The 23,829-nt window shown below is 45.6% G+C and overlaps 4 long non-coding RNA genes across 4 annotated transcripts in view; 3 read left to right on the forward strand and 1 right to left on the reverse strand.

Annotated features, from left to right (window-relative positions):
* The window catches only part of LOC144681951 (uncharacterized), a 69,456-nt gene extending 66,228 nt beyond the window's left edge, over nucleotides 1-3,228 (forward strand). The window contains exon 4 of the long non-coding RNA XR_013576892.1: nucleotides 3,214-3,228. This is a non-coding gene — a long non-coding RNA (uncharacterized LOC144681951). The remainder of the gene's footprint in view (nucleotides 1-3,213) is intronic.
* On the forward strand, nucleotides 1,814-3,137 carry LOC144681949 (uncharacterized). Its single transcript, XR_013576890.1, has 3 exons — nucleotides 1,814-1,977; nucleotides 2,175-2,252; nucleotides 2,705-3,137. It is a non-coding gene; the product is annotated as an uncharacterized LOC144681949 (long non-coding RNA).
* A 5,482-nt stretch (nucleotides 3,229-8,710) lies between the features above and the next one.
* LOC144681939 (uncharacterized) lies at nucleotides 8,711-23,052 on the forward strand. The gene is made up of 2 exons (XR_013576883.1): nucleotides 8,711-8,752; nucleotides 22,973-23,052. It is a non-coding gene; the product is annotated as an uncharacterized LOC144681939 (long non-coding RNA).
* LOC144681938 (uncharacterized) lies at nucleotides 22,025-23,173 on the reverse strand. Its single transcript, XR_013576882.1, has 3 exons — nucleotides 23,034-23,173; nucleotides 22,758-22,835; nucleotides 22,025-22,307 (listed from the first exon to the last, which is right to left on the reverse strand). It is a non-coding gene; the product is annotated as an uncharacterized LOC144681938 (long non-coding RNA).
* Nucleotides 23,174-23,829: the final 656 nt, after the last annotated feature.

The following is a 23,829-nucleotide window of genomic DNA, read 5'->3' on the forward strand; positions in this document are numbered from 1 at the left end:
CAACCATCTTCAAACAGAGGTGCTGAGTGGATAATACATCTCAGCCTCCTCCTGCCGTCCGCAGCATCACAGATGCCAATTTGAAGACAATTTGATTTGGTCCACTTGGTATGAAGAAATGGTTAAAGACACGGAATACAGTAAAGTCTATGACATCCCAGCAGCAGCACTAAGAATTGTGCTCCACATCCAATCACAACCCTAGCCATGCTGTTACACAGGAACACAGGGAATAGGAACATGGGAAATCGGAGCAGGAGTAGGCTATTCAGCCCATTGAGCCTGCACGAACATTCTAACAGATCCTGGATGATTATCTACCTCGACATCATTTTTCCCACTGTGTCCATCTCCCCTAATGTTATTTGTCTCCAGAAATGTATTGATTTCTGTCTTGAACATGCTCAATGACTGATCTTCCACAGCCCACTGGGGTAGAGAATTCCAAAGATTCACCACCTACTGAGTAAAGAAATTCCTTCTCGCCTAATTGTTAAATGGCCTGTCCCTTATTCTGAGACAGTGTCCCCTGGGTGTAGATTCAGCAGCCAGGGGAAACATCCTATCCAAATCGTCCCTGTTACACCTGGTAAGCATTTTGTAAGTTTTAATGAGATCACCACTCGTTCTTCAAAAACCTGGGGAATACTTGCACAGTTTCCTCAATCTCTCCTCATAACACAATCCTGCCATCCCGGGGATCAGTTTGGTGGGCCTCCATTGCACTCTCTTTAAGGCGAGTATATCCTTCCATAGATAAGGAGACCAACACTGTGCACAATACTCTGTGTGAGGTCTCACCAGAGCCCTGTACAATTGCAGCAAGACATCTTTACTCCTGTACACATCCCCTTGCGATGAAGGCCAACATACTATTTGCCTTCCTAATTATTTGCTGGATCTGCATGCTAGCTTTTAGTAACTCATGAGCAAGGAAACCCAGGTTTATTTGGACACCAAATTTCCCAACCTCTCACCATAAAGGAATGCTCTGTTACAGTACAGCTACAATACTGGCATCGAGCTAGTCATGTAGATAACTTTCCAAGAATGGCCAATACACTAAAAACAGGAAACATCCAATTCTGCCAAGTACTGTGCCAGCAGCCTGCTCTTCATTGTGAACAAAGTGATGAGAGGTGACATGGACAGCGCAATCCTGGGTTACTTATTCACCAATCAGCTTCTCACTGATGTTCAGGTTGGGTTTCACTGGGCAAATCCTGCAACCCCCTCCCTAACCTCACTGTGGGTGTTCCTACACCACATGGACTGCAGGTGTTCAAGAAGGCAGCTCACCACCACTCTCTCCAGGGCAATTAGAGATGGGCAACAAACATTGGCATTGTCAGCGATGCCCACATCTCTTGGATGAATAAAAAAGAAAATATCTTGGGGTGTTCTCCAAGATGAAGCTTAGTGGGAGGAAAAAGACATCAAGGGTTATTCTTGTATTCCAGGGCGATTCTGGGATGGTGAGCAGTGTTGAGGGAGTGGGGGAGAAGCGGATAATGTGTAATCTGGAGCAGCCAGATGTGGCGGTGAGTGGTGAAACCAGTTGTCTGACATACCCATTGCTGAGATCAGGGTGCACCCGGGGGAATGGAGAGGACCCTATGTCCACCTTGTAGACTGAAGTGTGATTTTAGTCACTCTGGAAATATTTACAAACACAAAGCAGCCGATTGAAATTGCTGCAATTGAGAAATCTTTTTGGGCCGTGTTGTGAGTGAAGGAGCCGGGTGCAATTCAAACTTTCAGCCACTGAATCACTTCGGTGCCCCGTGTGCATTCAGCCCGGACAGACCCGCCCCTTCCCCGCTTCTGCAGCCGGTTCCCCACCGACCACAAGCCCATAAAACTCGGCTCCGATTCAGCAAACGGCACAAGATCGAGAAGCGCTGATTGGGTGACGGCTCGAAGCTGAAGAAAAAGTTCCTGAAATGTCTGACTCGAAGCCCTGTGTGTGCCTGGATGGTGAGTGGTGACTGGTGTCAGTCCTTTCAGCACAGTGTCCCGGCTCAGTCTCACTGAGGGGCTGCAGCATTGTAGGGGAGGCTGTTTCTGAAAGTCACTGGAGAAGAGAATGTGACAAAGAGCCGGGCCTCCCCCACACGGGGGGCATTTCTCAGGGTTTTCCCACAACTCAGTGTCTGTGTTTTTCCTGTTTTCAGGATCCTGCTCCTGTGAAAACACCTGCAGGTGCTCCGACTGCCGATGTCCCAGCAGCAAAGCTGGACGCTGCCGGAAAAGTGAGTAACTGTGGGAGAGTTTAAAACTCCTCACATTGTGTTTATGTGACAGATAGTTCTGGGCAGAACTCAGAGAGGAACACGATAGAAAAGTACATGATCCATGATTTCACCTGATTTATTTCCCATCAGATTTATTCAATGTCTAATCGAAAGAATCTGGAGACAGGAATCCTGCTGGCTAAAGAAGTGTCTTAGTTTTACATCAGGAAGTGTTGATATTATAGACTTCTCACTAGAAATAGTGTTGTAGAGACAGTGACAGTTACATCTTCACCCAAACTCTCTCACACACAGTGTTGTGATGCTGAGCCTCTTCAGATGGGTAACTTGGAGATATGACACAGATTAGTTTGTCAGGGAGGTGCTGAGGGCTGTAATGGGAGGCCTAGGGGGTGATTCAGTGAATTCATTCATTGTTCCTGATTTCTGTCTTTGTCCTCTCCTCTCAGGTTGCTGCTCTTGCTGTCCTGCAGGATGCACGAACTGCGCCAATGGCTGTGTGTGTAAAGGGAATCCCTCAGACAAATGTAGCTGCTGTTCCTGAACAACAGGCCCTTCAGGGACAATAGCTGAAATATTGTGCATATGTATTGTATTCCACAAGCTGCATGTCCTCAGTGTCTATATCCTGATAAGTTGTGTGTATATAAGAACCAACAAGAGTGAATAAATTGTTTCTGAAATTATATTTTTTGAAAGTGTAAATAGACAAACTACTTCAATTCCTGTGTGCATATGTACTGTATTCCACAAGCTGCATGTCCTCAGTGTCTATATCCTGATGAGATGTGTGTTTACGTAAATAATGAAAACTGTGTTAATATTGTTGAAATTCTGATTTTTGTATCAAGAGTTAAATAAATTTTCAGTATTTCAAGTCCAGTCATAAGTGTTATTCTGTTACTTATACTGATGTGATAGTACTAATAACAGCACAAGATCTAGGAAATGAGTTGAGTCTAACTTTACCATTAAGACACATGGCATAACATAAGTCACATTACCATCTGTCACAGTCTGGTCAATGAGGTTAAACAATGTGATGATAGACCATTGTCAGAAATGGTGGAGTGAATGAATGAATGGCAGTTCTGCTGACCCTCTCATCCACGAGTGTGGCAGCATGCTACTGTCAAATATACCAGAAATTGGTTGTAAGCCAGTCACATCTGTCTGTTAACTGTGCATCCTAAGGTTAATTTTAAAATATTCTTTGGAAGTAGTTTTGAGAAAATCCTTCTCAACAGAGAAGAAAGTTGCAAAAATACACCTCATACCTTAACCATGCCCTCTGCCTCCAGACAAAAGGTTGGCTTTTCAGTGGCTAATCAGCCCCACATTCTGCATTGACTACTCTTTCACCACTGATGTGTTTAATGGGGAAAATCCACATTCTGGGGAACTGCCATCATAATGCACACAAGGGCTGAAAGATATGGAAAAATCTCCCAGATGTGTGCACCAGAATATTTCGGACATGAAATGTAAATGTATCTTTTATCTGGGAGGGAGGAAGTTACCTCGACACTTTGTACTAGGAAGCAGTCACACCCTTAGAATAGGGTCTTTTAATTTGGTCAGTGGCAGTGAGGAGGGTGTGAGTGCAAATGAGACAGCTATGGGGACCCAAAAGGTAAAAGTGGAGGAGATTCATCTTTGCAATTGTCCGACAGGTTCGATGTTCTTGCAACCTGTATGGATGAGCAAACTAATCCTTGGCACCATGGTACAGGACGACATTCATGCAGTGGGAGTTAATGGGAATGTAATGGTAATTGGGGATAGTATAGTCAGGGGGATTGACACAGTTCTCTGCAGCCGAGAGTCAGAGTTCATGCAGCTGTGTTGCCTGCCTGGTGTCAGGGTTTGGGCCACTGCTCTGGGCTGGGGAGGGACTTGCAGTTAGAGTGGTAGGTTGCAGTGGTCTTGGTCAATGTAGGTAGCAGTGACATAGGGAGAACTAGGAAAGAGGTTCTGCTGAGGGAATATGAGCAGCTAGGAGCTAAATTAAAAAGCAGAACCTGAAAGGTAATAGTCTCTGTATTACTATCTAAGCCACAAGCATATTGGCATAGGGCAAATCAGATTAGGGAGTGAAAATCGTGGCTAAATGTTTGGTGTGGGAGAAATGGGTTTTGATTCAGGGGCACTAGCACCAGTACCGCGGAAAGTGGGAGCTGTACCATTGGGATGGTCTTCACCTGAACCATGCTGAGATAAGTGTTCTGGTGAGTCATATAACTAGGGCAGTAGAGAGGGCTTTAAATGAAATGGTGGGGGCAAGGCAAATTTGGGAAGATGTGATAAATAAAATGGACAAGTCAAGGCAAAAGAGCAAGGTAATAAGAAGGGAAATGCTGCTCAGCACTTGCCAGGAAGGTACAGAATGTAGAAAGCTAAGAGTGCCCCAGCAGAGAAGGTGGAGCGCCTTTTGGAAGTCCATATACACCACATCAACAGCCTTGCCCTCCTCAACCATCTCTGTTACCTCTTCAAAAAACTCCAGAAAATTAGTTAGACAGGACTTTCCTTTAATGAATCCATGCTGACTGTTCCAAATCAACCCAAATTTTTCCATGTGACTATTAATTCTATCCCAAATAATTGTTTCCGGAAATCTCCCCACCACCGAAGTTCGGTAATTGCAGGGTAGATCCTTACAACCTTTTTTGAACAAGGGCGTAATGTTTGCAATTCTCCAGTCCTCTGGCACCTGCCACAAATCCAGGGGACATTGAAAGATTATTGCTAGTGTCTCTGCAATTTCCACTCTCACTTCCTTCAATATTCTTGGATGCATCTCATCCGGCCGCAGCGCCTTATCAACATTAATCCGATATTTCCTCCTTATCAATTTTAAACACTTTTATTGTCTGAGTTTCCTCCTCTGTCACCATGGCATGTGCAGCATCTACCTCATAGGTAAAGATTGATGCAAAGTATTCATTTAACACCTCAGCCATGCTACTTGCCTTTATGTGTAAATCCTATTTTTGGCACCTAATCGGCCCTACTCCTTTTACCACCCTTTTACTGTTGATGTGCATATAGGATACTTTGGGATTTCCTTTTATGTTAGCTGCCAGTCCTTTTTCATAACCACTCTTTGCTTCTTGTATTTCCTTTTTCACATCCTTTCTGTATTCAACTTGGTTCTCAATTGTATTTGCTACATGAAACCTCTTGTAAGCACACGTTTTCTTCTTTAACTTAATTTCTACCTCCTATGTCATCCAGGGAGCTCTGGGCTTGTTTGTAATATTCTTCCCTTTGGAGAGAACATACTTTGAGTGTGCCCAAACCATCTCCTCTTTGAAGGTAGCCCATTGCTCAACTAATGTTTTTGCCACCAAGCTTTGGTTCCAGTCTATCCGGCCCAGCTCCGTTCCTGCTCCATTGAAGTCCGCACTCTACCAATTGATTATTCTTACTCTGCATTGGCCAATATCCTTTTCCACATAAACCGAAACCTTATGATACAATGGTCCCTGTACCCTAAATGTTTCCCTACCATTACTTGATCTACTTGGCCCACCTCATTCCCAAGAACCAGGTCTGGCAGTTCCTCCAACTTGTTGGGCTGGACACATACTGCTGTAAGAAATTCTCCTGAACACAGTCAAGGAACGCTCGTCTTCCTTTTTCTGTACACTCTTGTACGTGGCACTGGGTATAATCCGAAGATTACTACCTTAGAGGTCCTGCTTACTAATTTTCTACCTATCTCCCTAAATTCCGATTGCAGGATCACATCCCCCTTCCTATCTATGTTGTTAGTACCAATGTGGACCATGACCTCTGGCTGTTTGCCCTCCTCCACAAGAATGTCCTGCAGCTGTTTTGTGACAACCTTAATCCTAGCACCAGGGAGGCAACAAACCACCCTGGAGTCACTTGACGGCCACAGAAACACCTCTCTGCTCCCCTAACTAAAGAATCCCCTATCGGTACTGCCCTTCTGCTCTGCTTCCTCCCCTCCTGTACAGCTGGGCCATTCGTGGTGCCATGGCTTGGCTCTTTCAGCACCTGAAAGTTTGAATTGCACCCGGCTCCTTCACTCACAACACGGCCCAAAAAGATTTCTCAATGACAGCAATTTCAATTGACTCCTTTGTGTTTGTAAATATTTCCAGATTGACTAAAATCACACTTCCGTCTACAAGGTGGACATAGGGTCCTCTCCATTCCCCCAGGTCCATCCTGATCTCAGCAATGGGTATGACAGACAACTGGTTTCACCACTCACCGCCACATCTGGCTGCTCCAGATTACACATTAACCGCTTCTCCCCCGCTCCCTCAACACTACTCAGCATCCCAGAATCACCCTGGAATACAAGGATAACCCTTGGTGTCTTTTTTCTCCCACTAACCTTCATCTTGGAGAACACCCCAAGATATTTTCTTTCTTATTCATCCAAGAGATGTGGGCACCGCTGACAATGCCAACAATTGTTCCCATCTCTAATTGCCCTTGAGAAGGTGGTGCTGAGCTGCCTTCTTGAAAATCTGCACTCCATGTGGTGTAGGAACACCCACAGTGCTGTTAGGGAGGGAGTTCCAGGATTTGCCCAGTGAAACCCAACCTGAGCATCAGTGAGCAGCTGATCGGTGAACAAGTGACCCATGATAGCACTGTCCATGTCACCTCCCATCACTTCGTTCATAATGAAGAGCAGGCTGCTGGCACAGTACTTGGCAGGATTGGATTGTTCCTGCTTTTAGCATTTTGGCCATTCTGGGACAGTTTTCTGCATTAACAGAATGTAACTGTACTGAAACAGAGGATTCCTTAAATGGTGAGAGGATGGGAAATTTGGTGTCCAAAGAAACCTGGGTGTCCTTTTTCCTGAGTTACTAACAGCTAGCATGCAGGTGCAGCAAATAGTTAGGAAGGCAAATGGTATGTTAGCATGCATCGCAAGGGGATTTGTGTACAGGAGTAAAGATGTCTTGCTGCAATTGTACAGGGCCCTGGTGAGACCTCACCTGGAGTATTGTGCACAGTTTTGGTCTCCTTCTCTAAGGAAGGATATACTTGCCGAAGAGAAGGTGCAATGGAGGTTCACAGACTGATCCCTGGGATGGCAGGATTGTGTTATAAAGAGAGATTGAGGAAACTGGGCATGCATTCTCCAGAGTTTTGAACATTGCGAGGTGATCGCATTGAAACTTACAAAATTCTTACCGGGTGTAACAGGGACGATGTGGATAGGATGTTTCCCCTGGCTGGTGAGTCTAGATCCAGGGGACACAGTCTCAGAATAAGAGGCAGGCCATTAAAGACTGAGACGAGAAGGAATTTCTTTACGCAGTGTGCGGTGAATCTTTGGAATTCTCTACCCCAGGGGGTTATGGAAGTTCAGTCATTGAGCATGTTCAAGACAGAAATCAGTAGATTTTTGGAGACTAATGACACCGGGGGAGATGGAGATAGTGGGAAAAATGACGTCGAGGTAGATGATCATTCAGGATCTGTTTGAATGTCAGTGCAGGCTCAATGGGCTGAATAGCCTAATCCTGCTCCTATTTCCCATGTTCCTATTCTCTATGTTCTTGTGTAACAGCATGGCTAGAGTTGTGATTGGATGCGGAGCACAAGTCTTAGTGCTGCTGCTGTGATGTCCTAGACTTTACTGTATTCAGTGTGTTTAATCATTTCTTCATACCACGTGGACCAAATCAAATTGGCATCTGTGATGCTGGGGGCCGCAGGAGGAGGCCGAGATATATTATCCATTCAGCACCTCTGGTTGAAGATGGTTGAACATGTTTCACCCTTGTCTTTTGCAGTCATGTGCTGGGCTCCCTAATCTTTGAGGATGGGGATATTTATGCAGCCTCATCCTCCTGTTAGCTGTTAAATAGTCCCCAACCAGTAATGACTGGATGTGGTCGGACTGGGATGTGCAAAGCAATCACTGTAATGGAAGAGACAATAACATATTGTGTAACAGCAATGACTTCCAATTGTACAGTGATCCATAGTTCAAAAATGTCAAAAAAAAAGACGTATGGAATTTGAAAATTTAATTTTCATTAGTTTTGTCTCCATCCAAACGTATTTTGCTGGTACACAATTCCATGGGTTCAGTCTCACACTGATGCTGTGCTTAATATACAGTGAGTGTTGGAAGGCATCACATCCATGCTAGACCCACCCAATGTCTCTCTCACAAGCATTAAAGTACTTAAAATTCTAAGGTTTTGCAGTTATTAAGTCAAACAATGAACTCATTGACACTTTCAACTATTTCTTTAAGCTGATTAATGCCACTGCTTCTTGTACCCAGTTGCAATATCTCAGTGATTAGTTAATCTTGCCTGTGACTAGTGATTTTCAATACTGCCAATTTAAAGTACATTAAATAATTGATAATTGTATCTGTTAAGTAATACAGTAAACTACAGGTAAATTTAAAAACAAAAATAGAATTACCTGGAAAAACTCAGCAGGTCTGGCAGCATCGGCGGAGAAGAAAAGAGTTGACGTTTCGAGTCTTCATGATTTGTCTATTTTGCCAATTGATCCTGTATCATAAATTTGAAATGGTCAGTCACCTTTGTCAGTCTGCCCTCTAGTGCTCTTTTCTTCAAATGACAGTGTAATAAAAATTATGTATCTGCACATCTCACTTTGTGCATCAATGACTCTTTTTATCGGTTTTCTTTTCTTGTGGTTAGTATAGCTCACAATATTGTTCGATGTTGCCTTAACTGTAAAAATATATTCAAGAAGCAAAGGGATGTCTTTCAAACTGGAAGGTGGTTTGCAGTTGTGCTCCCCAAGGGTCAGTTTTGGGTCTATTGATTATTCTGCGCAATTTTTATAAACCATATGGTTCAAGGAGCAGAATTATAAAATTAGCAGATGATATGATAGTATACAGGGGTGAGGATAGTTCCAGGTTTCAGAGTAACAGACAGAATGATGAAATATGCAGAAACATGGCAGACGGAATTGAATGCACAGAGATGTGAAGTGATTCACTTTGGGAGAACGAATGTGGAAAGAGAGTGCACTGTAAATGGCACAAGAAGTGTAAATGGACAGAGAGATCTTGGTGTCCACATACACAAGCCCCTAAAGGCAGCAGCGTAAGGTGGTTTAATAAAAATTGTGGATTACTTGGGTTTCTAAAGAGAGGAATGGAATATAAAAGCAAAGTATGTGCTGTACTTTTCTTTGTTGTGCTCTACTTTTCTTTGTTCTTTGAAGTGTGTTTTAGTTCACGGGCAATATGATCGGCGCAGGCTTGGAGGGCCGAAGGGCCTGTTCCTGAGCTGTACTTTTCTTTGTTCATTGACTGCAGAACTTGGATCTAACACGTTATTTATGACATTGCTTTACTCTGTCCATAGAATTCACTAATATTCTCTCTCAGCCACTTAACCGAGGGTCCAGAGTGATTGCAACCACCATTTTGATTCATCATGTTCTCTCCCCTCTCAGTTCAGTGACCTCTGATCCCCCCATAATCTCTCCCTCCATGTCAAATCCCCAATCCATGTTCACAGATACCACCTTGATCTCACCATCTCACAGGGTCTCACTACTTGCACCACATCTATCCAAGGCCATCTTTCATCACTTCTTGGTCTCACTCTTCACGCACATCCCGCATCCTCATATTTACTTACTTCTGTATCTGCCTCTGAAAGAAAACTACCCAACAATTTATTTACAGCTGCAATTTCAAAATTCCAACTCTCCAGCCTTTGGCCCTCCACTCGCCATGATAATGCTTCAGGGGCTGATTTGCTCACCTGCACTCTCACCTGCTCCATTGATGCCCTAGTCCCAATAAATCCATGACTCTCTCTCACTTTAACTATTCCACCTGGTAATGACCTCATCTCTGTTCCTTTAAGCTCAAGGCACAGGGAGCTGAATGGACAGGTGGGTAATTGGTTTACCCATCCACCTCCTGATATTGCTGCAGGAAATTACACAATAATGAGCCTGTTAAAACTGTTCACTAATCCAGGATCACCCCGGAATGTAAAGTTAACCCCTAACACCTGTTCTGTACCACAAACCATATTTCTAAACCCCTCCACCTTGTCGACTCCACCCTCACCTCCAACAATCAGTGCCAGGAGCTCACTGACTTCTTTGTCTAAGAATGAATGGGCCGAATGGCCTCCATCGATCTCTCTGATTATCTCATCAGATGCCTCTGCAGCTTCAACCCGTTCCACCAGCCCACCAGGCTAAACTATATCTCACTTATCCCCCTGCCCTCGCCCTCAACTCACATCATTTAAAAATCACATCCTAGTTTTCACAATTGTTGCCTGATAAATTTCCGGTGAAGTGACTTCGGACGTTTTTACGAAACTAAAGGCGCTTTATAAATACAAGTTCTGGCTGTTGTGTACAGAAATTCAGCCTTTAATCTGACAGGACGGTGCACACGGTTCAAAGGTCACCTGTACTCCAGGTTCCTCACACTGATCAGACAAAACTGATCAATTCTCATCTCTCCAAAGACTGGGGCTTTGAAATGTGCTGCCCATTGAAAGCACAGCATCAATGTAAACTCTGTTAGACATCAAAACAGGTGAGAAACTCTCTGGGACACAGGATCTCGCAGAGCAATGAGAAAGCAGCAAATATGCAAAACAGAGAGTGCAGTCCTGGACTCCCCCACACTGTGGGGGTGGGACGTGTTGCAGACGCTCAAACACACGCTGACTCCACAGGAAATGTTGGGAAATTGCTGTCATTGAGAAATCTTTTTGGGCCGTGTTGTGAGTGAAGGAGCCGGGTGCAATTCAAACTTTCAGCCGCTGAATCACTTCGGTGCCCCGTGTGCATTCAGCCCGGACAGACCCGCCCCTTCCCCGCTTCTGCAGCCGGTTCCCCACCGATCACAAGCCCATAAAACTCGGCTCCGATTCAGCAAACGGCACAAGATCGAGAAGCGCTGATTGGGTGACGGCTCGAAGCTGAAGAAGAAGTTCCTGAAATGTCTGACTCGAAGCCCTGTGTGTGCCTGGATGGTGAGTGGTGACTGGTGTCAGTCCTTTCAGCACAGTGTCCCGGCTCAGTCTCACTGAGGGGCTGCAGCATTGTAGGGGAGGCTGTTTCTGAAAGTCACTGGAGAAGAGAATGTGACAAAGAGCCGGGCCTCCTCCACACGGGGGGACATTTCTCAGGGTTTTCCCACAACTCAGTGTCTGTGTTTTTCCTGTTTTCAGGATCCTGCTCCTGTGAAAACACCTGCAGGTGCTCCGACTGCCGATGTCCCAGCAGCAAAGCTGGACGCTGCCGGAAAAGTGAGTAACTGTGGGAGAGTTTAAAACTCCTCACATTGTGTTTATGTGACAGATAGTTCTGGGCAGAACTCAGAGAGGACCACGATAGAAAAGTACAAGATCCATGATTTCACCTTATTTATTTCCCATCAGATTTATTCAATGTCCAATCGAAAGAATCTGGAGACAGGAACCCTGCTGGTTAAAGAAATGTCTTAGTTTTACATCAGGAAGTGTTGATATTATAGACTTCTCACTAGAAATAGTGTTGTAGAGACAGTGATTGTTACATCTTCACCCAAACTCTCTCACACACAGTGTTGTGATGCTGAGTCTCTTCAGATGGGTAACTTGGAGATATGACACAGATTAGCTTGTGAGGGAGGAGCTGAGCGCTGTAATGGGAGGCCCTGGGAGTGTTTCAGTGAATTCATTCATTGTTCCTAATTTCTGTCTTTGTCCTCTCCTCTCAGGTTGCTGCCCTTGCTGTCCTGCAGGATGCACGAACTGCGCCAATGGCTGTGTGTGTAAAGGGAATCCCTCTGACAAATGTAGCTGCTGTTCCTGAACAACAGGCCCTTCAGGCACAATAGATGAAATATTGTGCATATGTACTGTATTCCACAAGCTGCTGTGCTCAGTATCTATATCCTGATAAGTTTTGTGTATATAAGAACCAATAAGAGTGAATAAATTGTTTCTGAAATTATATTTTTTGAAAGTGTAAATAAAGAAACTACTTCAATTCCTGTAATAAGAGTCATTCTCTTCCTTAATGAAATGACATTTCCAATGACACTACAACATGTGGGGAATGAGTTAGTGTCTAAACAGACCACATTGCAGAAAATGATGCTTTGACGTGAAGGGTCTGAGGAATACTCTGGCACAAAATTTCGACACTCGGAGTCCAGGTGAAATATTCAAGTGGTTCCTTTATTATGCATGCGGGGAGCAAACGCTGGGCAATCCAGGCGCTTCTCCACCGAGGTTCAAATGAGCAGACTTTGTATATTTTTTACTATCAGTCAAAACTTAATGGTATTAGTTAGACAAAGGCCACAGCACAAGGACCTCCCGGTGGGCTGATAATTGTGTCCTTGTACAGTAATTACAGTGCAGAGACAGGGCATTGTCCTTTTGAAGATAGCAAAGAATGTATGTTTGATCTATACAAAAGGTTTACAGGGGCTGACTGGATGCGGTTCGAGGCTATCAGATGGTGTGAAATGGCCTTCCCCATTTCTTAATCAAGTCATCTCGTGTCCCCGCCCGTGTGTGTCTCCCATTTCCTAATTGTAAATTGACAGCGGAGCCCTTTGTACAAATTTTTAGCTTTCATTTAAAGCTGTGATTGTCTGTATATGCTTTTGTGCCCTCACTGCTGGTCCTGGCTGGCACTTTAAAATAAATCCAAATTTTCTGCATCCTCAGTTCCCCCCCCCTTTTGGGTCCGTAACCATTAGGTTAAGCTAGCCAATTAATCTGCATCCGATGGTTCTGTCACGGCTCCGGTGGTGCTGATCCGAGCAAGCCCTACAGGCCATGGCATCACCTGGATCTCTCCCCAAGTTTTTAAGCTTCCTAATGTCCGAGACTCCTGTCTTTCTGGTGGTGCGCGGCCACCAAGATGGGAAGCTGGGACCCTACTACATTAATATTGTGTTCTGTCCCAGCAGCCGTTGTTGCTCCTTTAACATTATTTTTGTCCTGTCTAAGGGCTTCCTTCTTACAGGTGCGACATGCTGCAATTCCCCACCCCAATGCTAACACTAGCTGCACTGCGACGAGTATATGAGAGATTATTCTTATCCATGGGTGCATATCCACATTCACCTCCCACTTGCTCCCACCATTTCGGATTTCTCATTTGATCTTCCATTTCATTGATTAGCCTTTTAAACACTGCCTGTAACACGTAATACTGTTTAATCACCTTTCATAAGTCACCCTTAATCGTTGTCAGATTTTCGGGAAGGTGGGGAATTGGGGCCTGCTTAGGTTCCTTATAATGTTCCAGTGTGTGTCGGAGGTGTTGATTGAGACCTGACCCCTTTGTTGGATGTACACCACTTGTGTGTGTCCAATAGTAACCGGGAGCCGGGGTTTAAAGCAGAAGTTGGTGTGGTGATGTTGCAATGTAGGCTTCCATACATGTATGACTGCTCAGTAGTTGTCACACAGTATTCCCCCTTTCCCTTGTATCCTGAGTGGGTGTGATGGTTTTCTCTGTGGGTAATTTCTAGCATACAACCCTCCATTCGGTTGTACCCGCACGAGTCCAGCCCCCCCCCGTTCTGACTGGATGGGGCCAAATCGTGAGGCTACCTTTCCTCCTGCACCCGCTCAGTGATACCCCATGTATGCCCTGATTCTTGTCTTTGGCATGCATGTTTATGGGGTAGTACCGGAGGGACTCATTGTCTCGGATTAACCCAATGTTGGTACTGAGGGTGCGGTCCTGTGTCTGCTGTGACTTAGGAGATTGCCAATACCATGCCTATCACGTACAATTGGTTTGTGGTGCAATTCTGAATCACCAGATACACCCTGGTCATTCCTTTCAATGTACAGGCGTCAATGACACCTGGGTTCTTGGCCTTCCCCTGTGACCGGGTACTGTTGATCCAGCCCGGTACCTCCCCCCTTTGGATCTGGGCCAGATTGTGTTTTAATTGCCCAATCATCCCCTGGCCATAAGCATGGCACTGCTGGCTTTTTTGGGTGCTGTCCTCTTGTCGTTCCTCCCTTTCTATTAATTGGTTGCTGGTTTTAGCATGGGTGTCTATAATGTGTACACTTTCCAATAGAGATGCCACACTCTTGCCCCCCAAAGGCCGCTGCCATTTCTCTGCCCCTCGCTGCTCTTATGAGCAGCTGCCTCATGATTCCTTTAAGATTCGTGACCTTGGAGTTGATTCCTTGAATGTCGAGAGAGTTTACCAGGGAAGTCCCTGTGTTCACCCCTGTCAGTACATTGTTAACTAACCCTCTCTTCTGGCGGTGGAAAGCAGCATGTCCCCTGAATCTAGTGGCGCCCGTGGCATCGGCCGCCTGACTAATCACAGCCTTACTCAGTAATTTGTACAGTTTTCGTAGGGGCGCTTGGTTACTGCAATACTCAGGCAGTTGTATACCTGCCAGGTTCACAATTACCGGTACAATTTCATGTTTAACATTAATCATACAATAGTTCACTGTCCATATACAGTACCAGTCCATTTTGTGGCCCAGGGTTCATGTCTGGGCAAGAAAGTCTCTGTGGTGTTATGGTGTCCTGTGATAGCGGAGTGGTGTCAGTCCGGGGGTCCGCCGTTGTAGTCAACTCTGCGTGTTTAGCCCTCAAGATCCAATGCCAGGTATCTGTCATTCCCAAGTCCTCCTCCCCGGGACAGTGACCCCAGTTGTTGTTGTCCCGGGGTGTGAAGGTAAATTGCGAAAAATCTCTCACACATTGTATCTGGACCTGTGCCTCCTTTGCACATGTCCAGGGTCTGTCTGAACCATCGCTGATCTGGATGCATATTGGGCCCTCATTTTTCCATTGGAGTTCCATTCTCATATGCGAACTCTGTCCTAGACTCTCTCCAGCGCTCATTCCAACGGATAGTTGCATAAGCCCAGTGCCACACTTGAAGAGCATTGACTTTTCCGTTGTGACATTCACACCTCCTTTCACGTAATATCCGTTGCTGACATTCTTGTAGTATAAGCCCATACCAGCCGCTGCTTCACGGTTTATGTTCTGTATGCTGGTGGCTGCAATAGCCAGGGCCCTGGTAATGATTATCGACACCCAGCTTTTTTCCATCTTGGCGTGGAGGTTACCCGGTTATTGTTATTTCTGTAATGAAGCATACTGCTGGTGATCACCAGGGGTTAGGTCATATATAAGAGGCAGCTTTCTCCTTTTCACCCCTCCTTGTGCACAGCCCATGGTGACCCTCCCCATAGTTGAGGATCCCCCTTTGCCTTTCAGATGGCCAGTACTCCAGATTGGGAATGAATCCTAAACCACTTGGCTAACACAGTATAGACTGCTCGTTGCCCATTTTCCCCCCACTGCCCGGTAATTCAGTCTTTCTTACATACATCATACCTTTTCAGTTGCGACCAGTGTTTCCACCTACCTTTTCCCTTCGTATCAACGCAGGCACATGAATCACTGGTCAAAATAATTTTGTAAGATCCAGTCCATTTTGGGTCAAAACCTGGTTGGCTCGGGGCAATTTCAACAAACACCATGTCTCCGACCTCAGCTGGTGGTGAAGGGGGTCCCCCTTTTGTCCTCTCTGCTAAATACCTGATAAACTGTTGGTACCTCACTTCCTGTTGTAATTCCTTTAGTTGTCCACCAAATTGCTTAATATAGCTGTTAATTTTATTTCTGATGGGTCCCATATCCTCGCTTCCGGTGGCTAAGTCCCCTGGCAAGCGCATAGCCTTCCAGGTCCTTAATGCATAAAGGATTAATGCAGTTGTTCTGTTAGGGGTAGCCCTCAGTCACATCAATATGCAGGGTAGCACATCCACCCATCCCCTACCAGTTGCTGTGACTGCCTTTCCAATAGCGTTTTTTAATGTGCGGTTCATACGTTCTACCATTCCTGAGCTTTGTGGATGGTAAGGTACGTGAAATTTCTGTTTTGCCCCAAGCATCTCACACGTCCTTTTCTTAACACTGCCCGTAAAATGCGTTCCTTGATCCGAATCCATCTGTAAAGGGGTTCCCCACCTTGGTACTACTTCAAAAGTGAGGATCTTTGTGACCGTGGTGGCGCTGCAGTCCCTGGTGGGGAAAGCCTCCACCCATCTAGTGAACTGGTCAATTCTGACCAGGCAGAATTTCTTTTCCCTGCTATCGGGAAGGGGTCCCGTAAAATCTAGCTGTAGGTTTTCCCATGAGCCCTTGGAGCGCAGCTGGTGTTATAGCCTTACTTTGATCGGTTAGCCTTACTTTGATCGGTTTCCCAGGGTTATGCTGGCCCCAGATGATGCATCTCTGACAATACTTGGCTACATCTCTGCCAGTGCCAGTCTACCACCAGTTACGAAGCAGTCTACTGAGCATACTGCCCCGTCCGCTGTGGTCTGGTTCATGATACAGTTTCAACAGGGTGCATTGTATACAATTCAGGGCCATTGCTAACAACCCTTTCCTCCAAATTCCGTCTTTTCCCATGGTTGCCTCTGCCCTTCTCCATTTTTCCTTCTCCATGTGATCTATATCTCCCTGTAATTTCTGCACGTTCACCTCCTCTGGGCTATATGCAGCCACCCGGACTACGCGCATTTCCTCTTTCTCGGCTGCTTCTTTGGCAGCTGCGTCTGCAAGCATATTACCCCCTTGTTGCTGGTTTTCCATATTCCTATGCACCTGTATTTAATAACTGCTGCCTTTGCAGCGCCCGAGCTTCTTCCACTAACTCTCGTACTACATTCTCGTGCGTTATGTGCCCCCCTCCTGAGGTGATGAATCCCCTCCTATTCCATGCTGCCATGTAGTCGTGGACTTCCCCGAATGCATACCGGCTGTCAGTATACACGTTCACCCTCTTGTCTTTAGCCGCTTTGAGGGCTTCCGTAAGGGCAATCAGTTCGGCTACCTGAGCTGACAGGGCCCCTTCTAATCCGTCTTTTAGGACAGCCTCTTCGTTCTGGTCTACGACTGCCCATCCCAGTCCGAAATTGCCTGTTTATGTAGCTCCTAGATCCATTCACATAGAGGGTCAAATCTGGGTTCTCAAATGGTTCATCTGAGATGCCCCCCTCCACCTCTTGGTCTAATCTCATCTGACACTGGTGCAGTTCCCCTTCGGATATCATCCCTTTTGCTGGATTAACTTTAGTATCCCTAATGATCTGTACTGCCTTATCTTTTGGTAGTAACACAGCTTCCCATGCTGCCCATCTGGAGTCTGACACTGCTTCCAGTTTCCCAGTGTTTCACAACTCCACTCAAGTATGCTGGGCGTGCAGTATTATTTATCCAGACATGGTGACAGGTTCAGACACCCGGACTGCCCACGCAGCACAGTCTAGCGCTGCCATGCACCTGGCCAGTCCCTTCACTACAGGGGACTGCTGTGTGGAATAATATGCTACGGGTCTCATACTTTCTCCTCGTTGTTGTCTCACTACTGCATTGTAAAAATCCCCATCTATACTGCTGTAGACGTGGAACGGTCGGGACATGTCGGGTAGCTTGAGGGCCGCTGCTGACATGAAACCAGCCTCCAACTCTGTATACACTGTCTCTTTCTCTGTTCCCCATTCGATCTTTTCTGTCCTGGGCTTTCCTCCCTTTACTAACCTCTGTATCGGCGCGGCCTTTGCTGCAAACTGGGGTAGGACGTTGCGGCTGTAGTTGAACAGCCCCATGACCTTTCAGACCCCACTTACTGTAATGGGGCGAGGCATGTCTGCGATGGATATTTTCCTGTCCTGTGGTAAGATCTTATTTCCCTGACTGATCTCATGTCCTAAGTATCTAACCAGTATTTGCCCCACTTGCACCTTTTTTGGGGTTTATCCTAAATCCAGTATTTTTCAGTGTCCTTAAGACCACCAAGAGAGATCCAATGTGGCCCCTTTCTGATTCTGACGCAATTATGATATCATCTAATTATTGTAAGATTGTACTGTTGTATGGCTCTACATTGTACTGACTCAGCTTCTCACTCGTGACCCAATGGAAGATGTTTGGACTGTTGTGGAATCCCTGTGGGAGCCTCGCCCAGGTATACTGTCTCCCTCCCACCGTGAAAGCGAATATATCTTGGTATTCCTGGTCCAGTGGTATTGACCAAAATCCATTGGCTATATCTAAAACTGTAAATATCTGATGTTTCAATCCGTTAAAGATGGTCATGGGACTTGACACTATTAAGTGCTCCCATGGTGTTAACTTGTTCAATGCTGTATAATCTATTGTCGATCGATATGACCCGTCGGGCTTTTTGACCGGCCATACTGGGGAGTTGGTGGTTGAGGTGGTTGGCCTCAGGATTCCCTGAGCTGCGAGTTCTTTCACAATTCCCTCCACAACATTCATGGCCTCTGGTTTCATGGGGTATTGTTTGTGGGCCTGGTGGAGCGGCCCAGGGATCACAACTGGTGGGGTATCAATTAGCCCACAGTCCAGTTTGGTACTCGCCCATACCTCAGGTAGTGCCTGGCACAGGAGTCCGTATGTCCCGTCCCAGGACCAACCCCTTGTTATCACTGAGGCGCTTCCCAGAATGGTTATATTTTTGGCTAGAGCCTGTCTCCTCTTCGTTTTCTGTATCTTCTCCCAGTTATCTGTCCAAATTATCTGCTTATTCCTATGGTCTACTAGTACATCTAATTTGTTTAATATATCTACACCCAGTATTGTACCTTCGGGGTTCTTACAGACCCAGAATTGGGCTGGGATTAACAACCCTTTTATTTCTAACACCTGGGTTTGGCGCTTGTATGCACTTACTCCTTGTCCCCCTACTCCCTGAATAGTTATAGAATGCCTGGTCAATGGCAAATCTAAAGCAGATATGGATACCGATGCCACCATGTCTACTAACATATCACATTGCCGGCCCCCTAACAATGCTGTTATGTATGTGCGAGGGTCGGTTCCTTCCTCGGGGGTTGGTGCTACCTATTGGGGCTTTGTCTTGGTCAGGTTCTCAATGATACTGATCAGCTGGGAGTTCGACATGTCCATCGGATTCGCTGAGATGCTGTTGGGATTTTGTGTTGCCTTGTTTTGTCAGGGTCCCCTCCCCTTGGCCCCGCCGCCTTTTGCCCAACAGTCTCTTTCTGTATGTCCTAACCTATGGCAATTGCGGAGTGCCGGTGGTTGTCTCGCCTTTGGGTTTTACACTCATTTTGCTTATGCCCTGGGTTTTTACAATGAAAGGACACCTCGGGTTTAGGGACAGCTGTCGTGGTGGCCACTGTTTCAGTGGGGTCTGTAACCTCCGCTGCCTACACCTTTATCTACATTTTCCCTATGGACCTACCCCAGTGGCCCATCTTTCTAGCTCATCCTATGTGTTCTTGTCTACTAGCCCGGTGTCTAGGATTAGCCAGTGGGCCAGGCTAAGGACATTCTTGTACAATTGCATAAACTGTACATCGTCTTGGTTCGGCACGGCACCTACACCCCCGTAGTTACAATATGCCTCAAACTTCCAATTGCCATATTCATGGGCACCCTTACCCTTTTCTTGTTTTATTCCAGTCATTATATTCCAATTAATTGGGGCTTGCCCTAAGACTTGTGCTATTTCTGCTCTGAAGGCTCGGAAATCAGCTTGCTGCTGTGTCTGGTCTGCCTGGTTGTCAGGCACCAGGGGCACATATGCTATCTTAATTGGGGCCACGGGATATGGGGGTGGTGATTCCCAACCCACTTCCCATTGTTCCTCATATCCTGCTGTCTGTTCCGCCAGCCCGTTGCAATCTCCATTATCTGTGTATTGTGGAGCTACTGGTGGCTGTGTTAAAGCTGGCGAAACTGACATGAGATTTTTTTTGCCTGTACTAGCTCTTCATTTTGGGATTTGTTGGCCAACATTCTATTTACTTTCTTACTCTGCAGTAACTCTACATGTTGTCTTAACATTAGGATCCATGCTTTATCATCTTTTTTCAGATTATCCTACCATTTTCTTTGATCAGTGGGTGAGTCAAATGGGTTCCAATTGTTCTTTATCATTTTGCCTATCAATTTCTTATTTTGTCAGCTAAATGCAGTGTTATGGATCCCTCTCATCCCTATTCGAGTTTGCCACTACTGGCCATAACTGGGTAAGATGGTCAGTGTATAGTTGTCGTCAGCAATACGGTCCTTACCTGGGTCCTTTCTGACCAAACTCGTTACTTGCAACTAATACCGGATGTAATTACAACAATCTATAATACAAGCGTTTCTACCCCACCCTTACCACCCCTTGAACTACTGCCTGCAGCTTAGGTTTCGGATACACGGGGCACCTGACACTTCCTGGGTCGGGACGGAGTCGGATTTAGAATGAATAAAAATGTACTCACACTGTGACTTGTCCCAGTTCCCTGTCATTATCCTGCATCCCTTGTACCCAGCTCACAGCACCAATTGAAAGGTCAGATGAATATTCTGGTACAAAATTTCAATCCTCGGAGTCCAGATGCAATATTCAAGTGGTTCCTTTATTACGCATGCAGGGAGCAAATGCTGGGCAATCCAGGTGATTCTCCACCGAGGTTCAATAGGCACAGTTTATATATTTTTTACTATCAGTTAAAACTTAATGGTATTAGTTAGACAAAGGCCACAGCGCAAGGACCTCCCGGTGGGCTGATAATTGTGTCCTTGTACAGTAATTACAGTGCAGAGACAGGGCATTGTCCTTTTGAAGATAGCAAAGAATGTATGTTTGATCTATACAAAAGGTTTACAGGGGCTGACTGGATGCGGTTCGAGGCTATCAGACGGTGTGAAATGGCCTTCCCCATTTCTTGATCGAGTCATCCCGTGTCCCCGACCGTGTGTGTCTCCCATTTCCTAATTGCAAATTTACAGCTGAGCCCTTTGTACAAGTTTTTAGCTTTCTTGTAAGGCTGTGATTGTCTGTGTATGCTTTGGCACTCGAGCTGCTGTTCATGGCTAGCCTTTTAAAATAAATCGAAATTTTCAGCACCTTCACTCAGAATGTGGATTTTCCCTATTAAACATGTCAATGGTGAAAGAGTAGTCAAAGCAGAATGTGGGGCTGATTAGGAACTGAAAAGCCAACCTTCGTATGATGGCAGAGGTCATTGTTAAGGTACGAGGTGTATTTTTGTCACTTTCTTCTCTGTAGAGAAGAATGTTCTCTATGTAGCAGTAACAGAGAAGTTAAGATTGGATAGGAGAAAATTGGATAACAAGAATTAAATGTTTGGCCTTCCACAAGTTAGGAACCTTAACCGGTATAGAGGGGATGTAGTAGTCAGCAATGATGAGGCTCAAGGAAACAGAGTGGTAAAATGAGCAGTCATCTGACAGATGAAATTTAAGGCACAGAAATGTGATTTGATAGGTTTTAAACAAAGAATGTGGAGATACAATGTGAAATAAATGATACAACTTTATTGGGAGTGCAGAAACAGCAATACCTGGGGAAGCAAGTTCACAAATCTCTGAAGGAGTCTGCATTTCTGCCAATACTTCCAAAGAATATTTGAAAATTAACCTTAGGGTGCACAGTTAACAGTCAGAGGTGGCAAGATTACAACCAATTTCTGGTGCATTCGACAGTAGCATGCTGCCACATTCGTGGATGAGAGGGTCAGCAGAACCGCCATTGATTCATTCACTCCACCATTTTCGACATTAGTCCATCATCACGTTGTTTAACCTCATTGACCAGACTGTGACAGATGCAAATGTGACTTATGTTATGCCATGTGTCTAAATGGTAAAGTTAGACTCAACTCATTTCCTAGATCTTGTGCTGTTATTAGCAAAATCACATCGTCAAGAAACACAATAGCACATATGACTGAACTTCAAATACTGAAAAATTTTTTATTCTTGATACAAAAATCAGAATTTCAACAATATTCAGACATTTTTCATTACTTTACATAAACACATATCTCACCAAGATATCGAAACTGAGGACAGCAGCTTGCGGAATACAGTACATATGGACATCTATTTCATCTATTGTGCCTGAAGGGCCTGTTGTTCAGGAACAGCAGCTACATTTGTCAGAGGGATTCCCTTTACACACACAGCCATTGGCGCAGTTCGTGCATCCTGCAGGACAGCAAGAGCAGCAACCTGAGAGGAGAGGACAAAGACAGAAATCAGGAACGATGAGTGAATTCACTGAAACACCCCCAGGACCTCCCATTACAGCCCTCAGCTCCTCCCTCACAAACTAATCCCTGTCATATCTCCAAGTTACCCACCTGAAGAGGCTCAGCATCACAACACTGTGTGAGAGAGTTTGGGTGAAGATGTAACTGTCACTGTCTCTACAACACTATTTCTAGTGTGAAGTCTATAATATCAACACTTCCTGATGTAAAACTAAGACACTTCTTTAACCAGCAGGGTTCCTGTCTCCAGATTCTTTCGATTGGACATTGAATAAATCTGATGGGAAATAAATCAGGTGAAATCACTGATCATGTACTTTTCTATCGTGTTCCTCTCTGAGTTCTGCCTAGAACTATCTGTCACATAAACACAATGTGAGGAGTTTTAAACTCTCCCACAGTTACTCACTTTTCCGGCAGCGTCCAGCTTTGCTGCTGGGACATCGGCAGTCGGAGCACCTGCAGGTGTTTTCACAGGAGCAGGATCCTGAAAACAGGAAAAACACAGACACTGAGTTGTGGGAAAACCCTGAGAAATGCCCCCCCGTGTGGAGGAGGCCCGGCTCTTTGTCACATTCTCTTCTCCAGTGACTTTCAGAAACAGCCTCCCCTACAATGCTGCAGCCCCTCAGTGAGACTGAGCCGGGACACTGTGCTGAAAGGACTGACACCAGTCACCACTCACCATCCAGGCACACACAGGGCTTCGAGTCAGACATTTCAGGAACTTCTTCTTCAGCTTCGAGCCGTCACCCAATCAGCGCTTCTCGATCTTGTGCCGTTTGCTGAATCGGAGCCGAGTTTTATGGGCTTGTGATCGGTGGGGAACCGGCTGCAGAAGCGGGGAAGGGGCGGGTCAGTCCGGGCTGAATGCACACGGGGCACCGAAGTGATTCAGCGGCTGAAAGTTTGAATTGCACCCGGCTCCTTCACTCACAACACGGCCCAAAAAGATTTCTCAATGACAGCAATTTCAATCGGCTCCTTTGTGTTTGTAACTATTTACAGAGTAACTAAAATCACACTTCAGTCTACAAGGTGGACATAGGTTCCTCTCCATTCCCCCGGGTCCACCCTGATCTCAGCAATGGGTATGACAGACAACTGGTTTCACCACTCACCGCCACATCTGGCTGCTCCAGATTACACATTATCGGCTTCTCCCCTGCTCCCTCAACACTGCTCACCATCCCAGAATCACCCTGGAATACAGGGATAACCCTTGGTGTCTTTTTTCTCCCACTAACCTTCATCTTGGAGAACACCCCAAGATATTTTCTTTCTTATTCATCCAAGGGATGTTGCCACCGCTGACAATGCCAACATTTGTTGCCCATCTCTAATTGCCCTTGAGAATGTGGTGCTGAGCTGCCTTCTTGAACATCTGCAGTCCATGTGGTGTAGGAACACCCACAGAGCATTCCTCAAATGATCAAAGTTTGGGAAATTTGGAGTCCAAAGAAACCTGGGTGTCCTTGTTC

The sequence above is a fragment of the Cetorhinus maximus genome, chromosome 6 (assembly GCF_964194155.1).
Source record: "Cetorhinus maximus chromosome 6, sCetMax3.hap1.1, whole genome shotgun sequence".
Classification (NCBI taxonomy): Eukaryota; Metazoa; Chordata; class Chondrichthyes; order Lamniformes; family Cetorhinidae; genus Cetorhinus; species Cetorhinus maximus.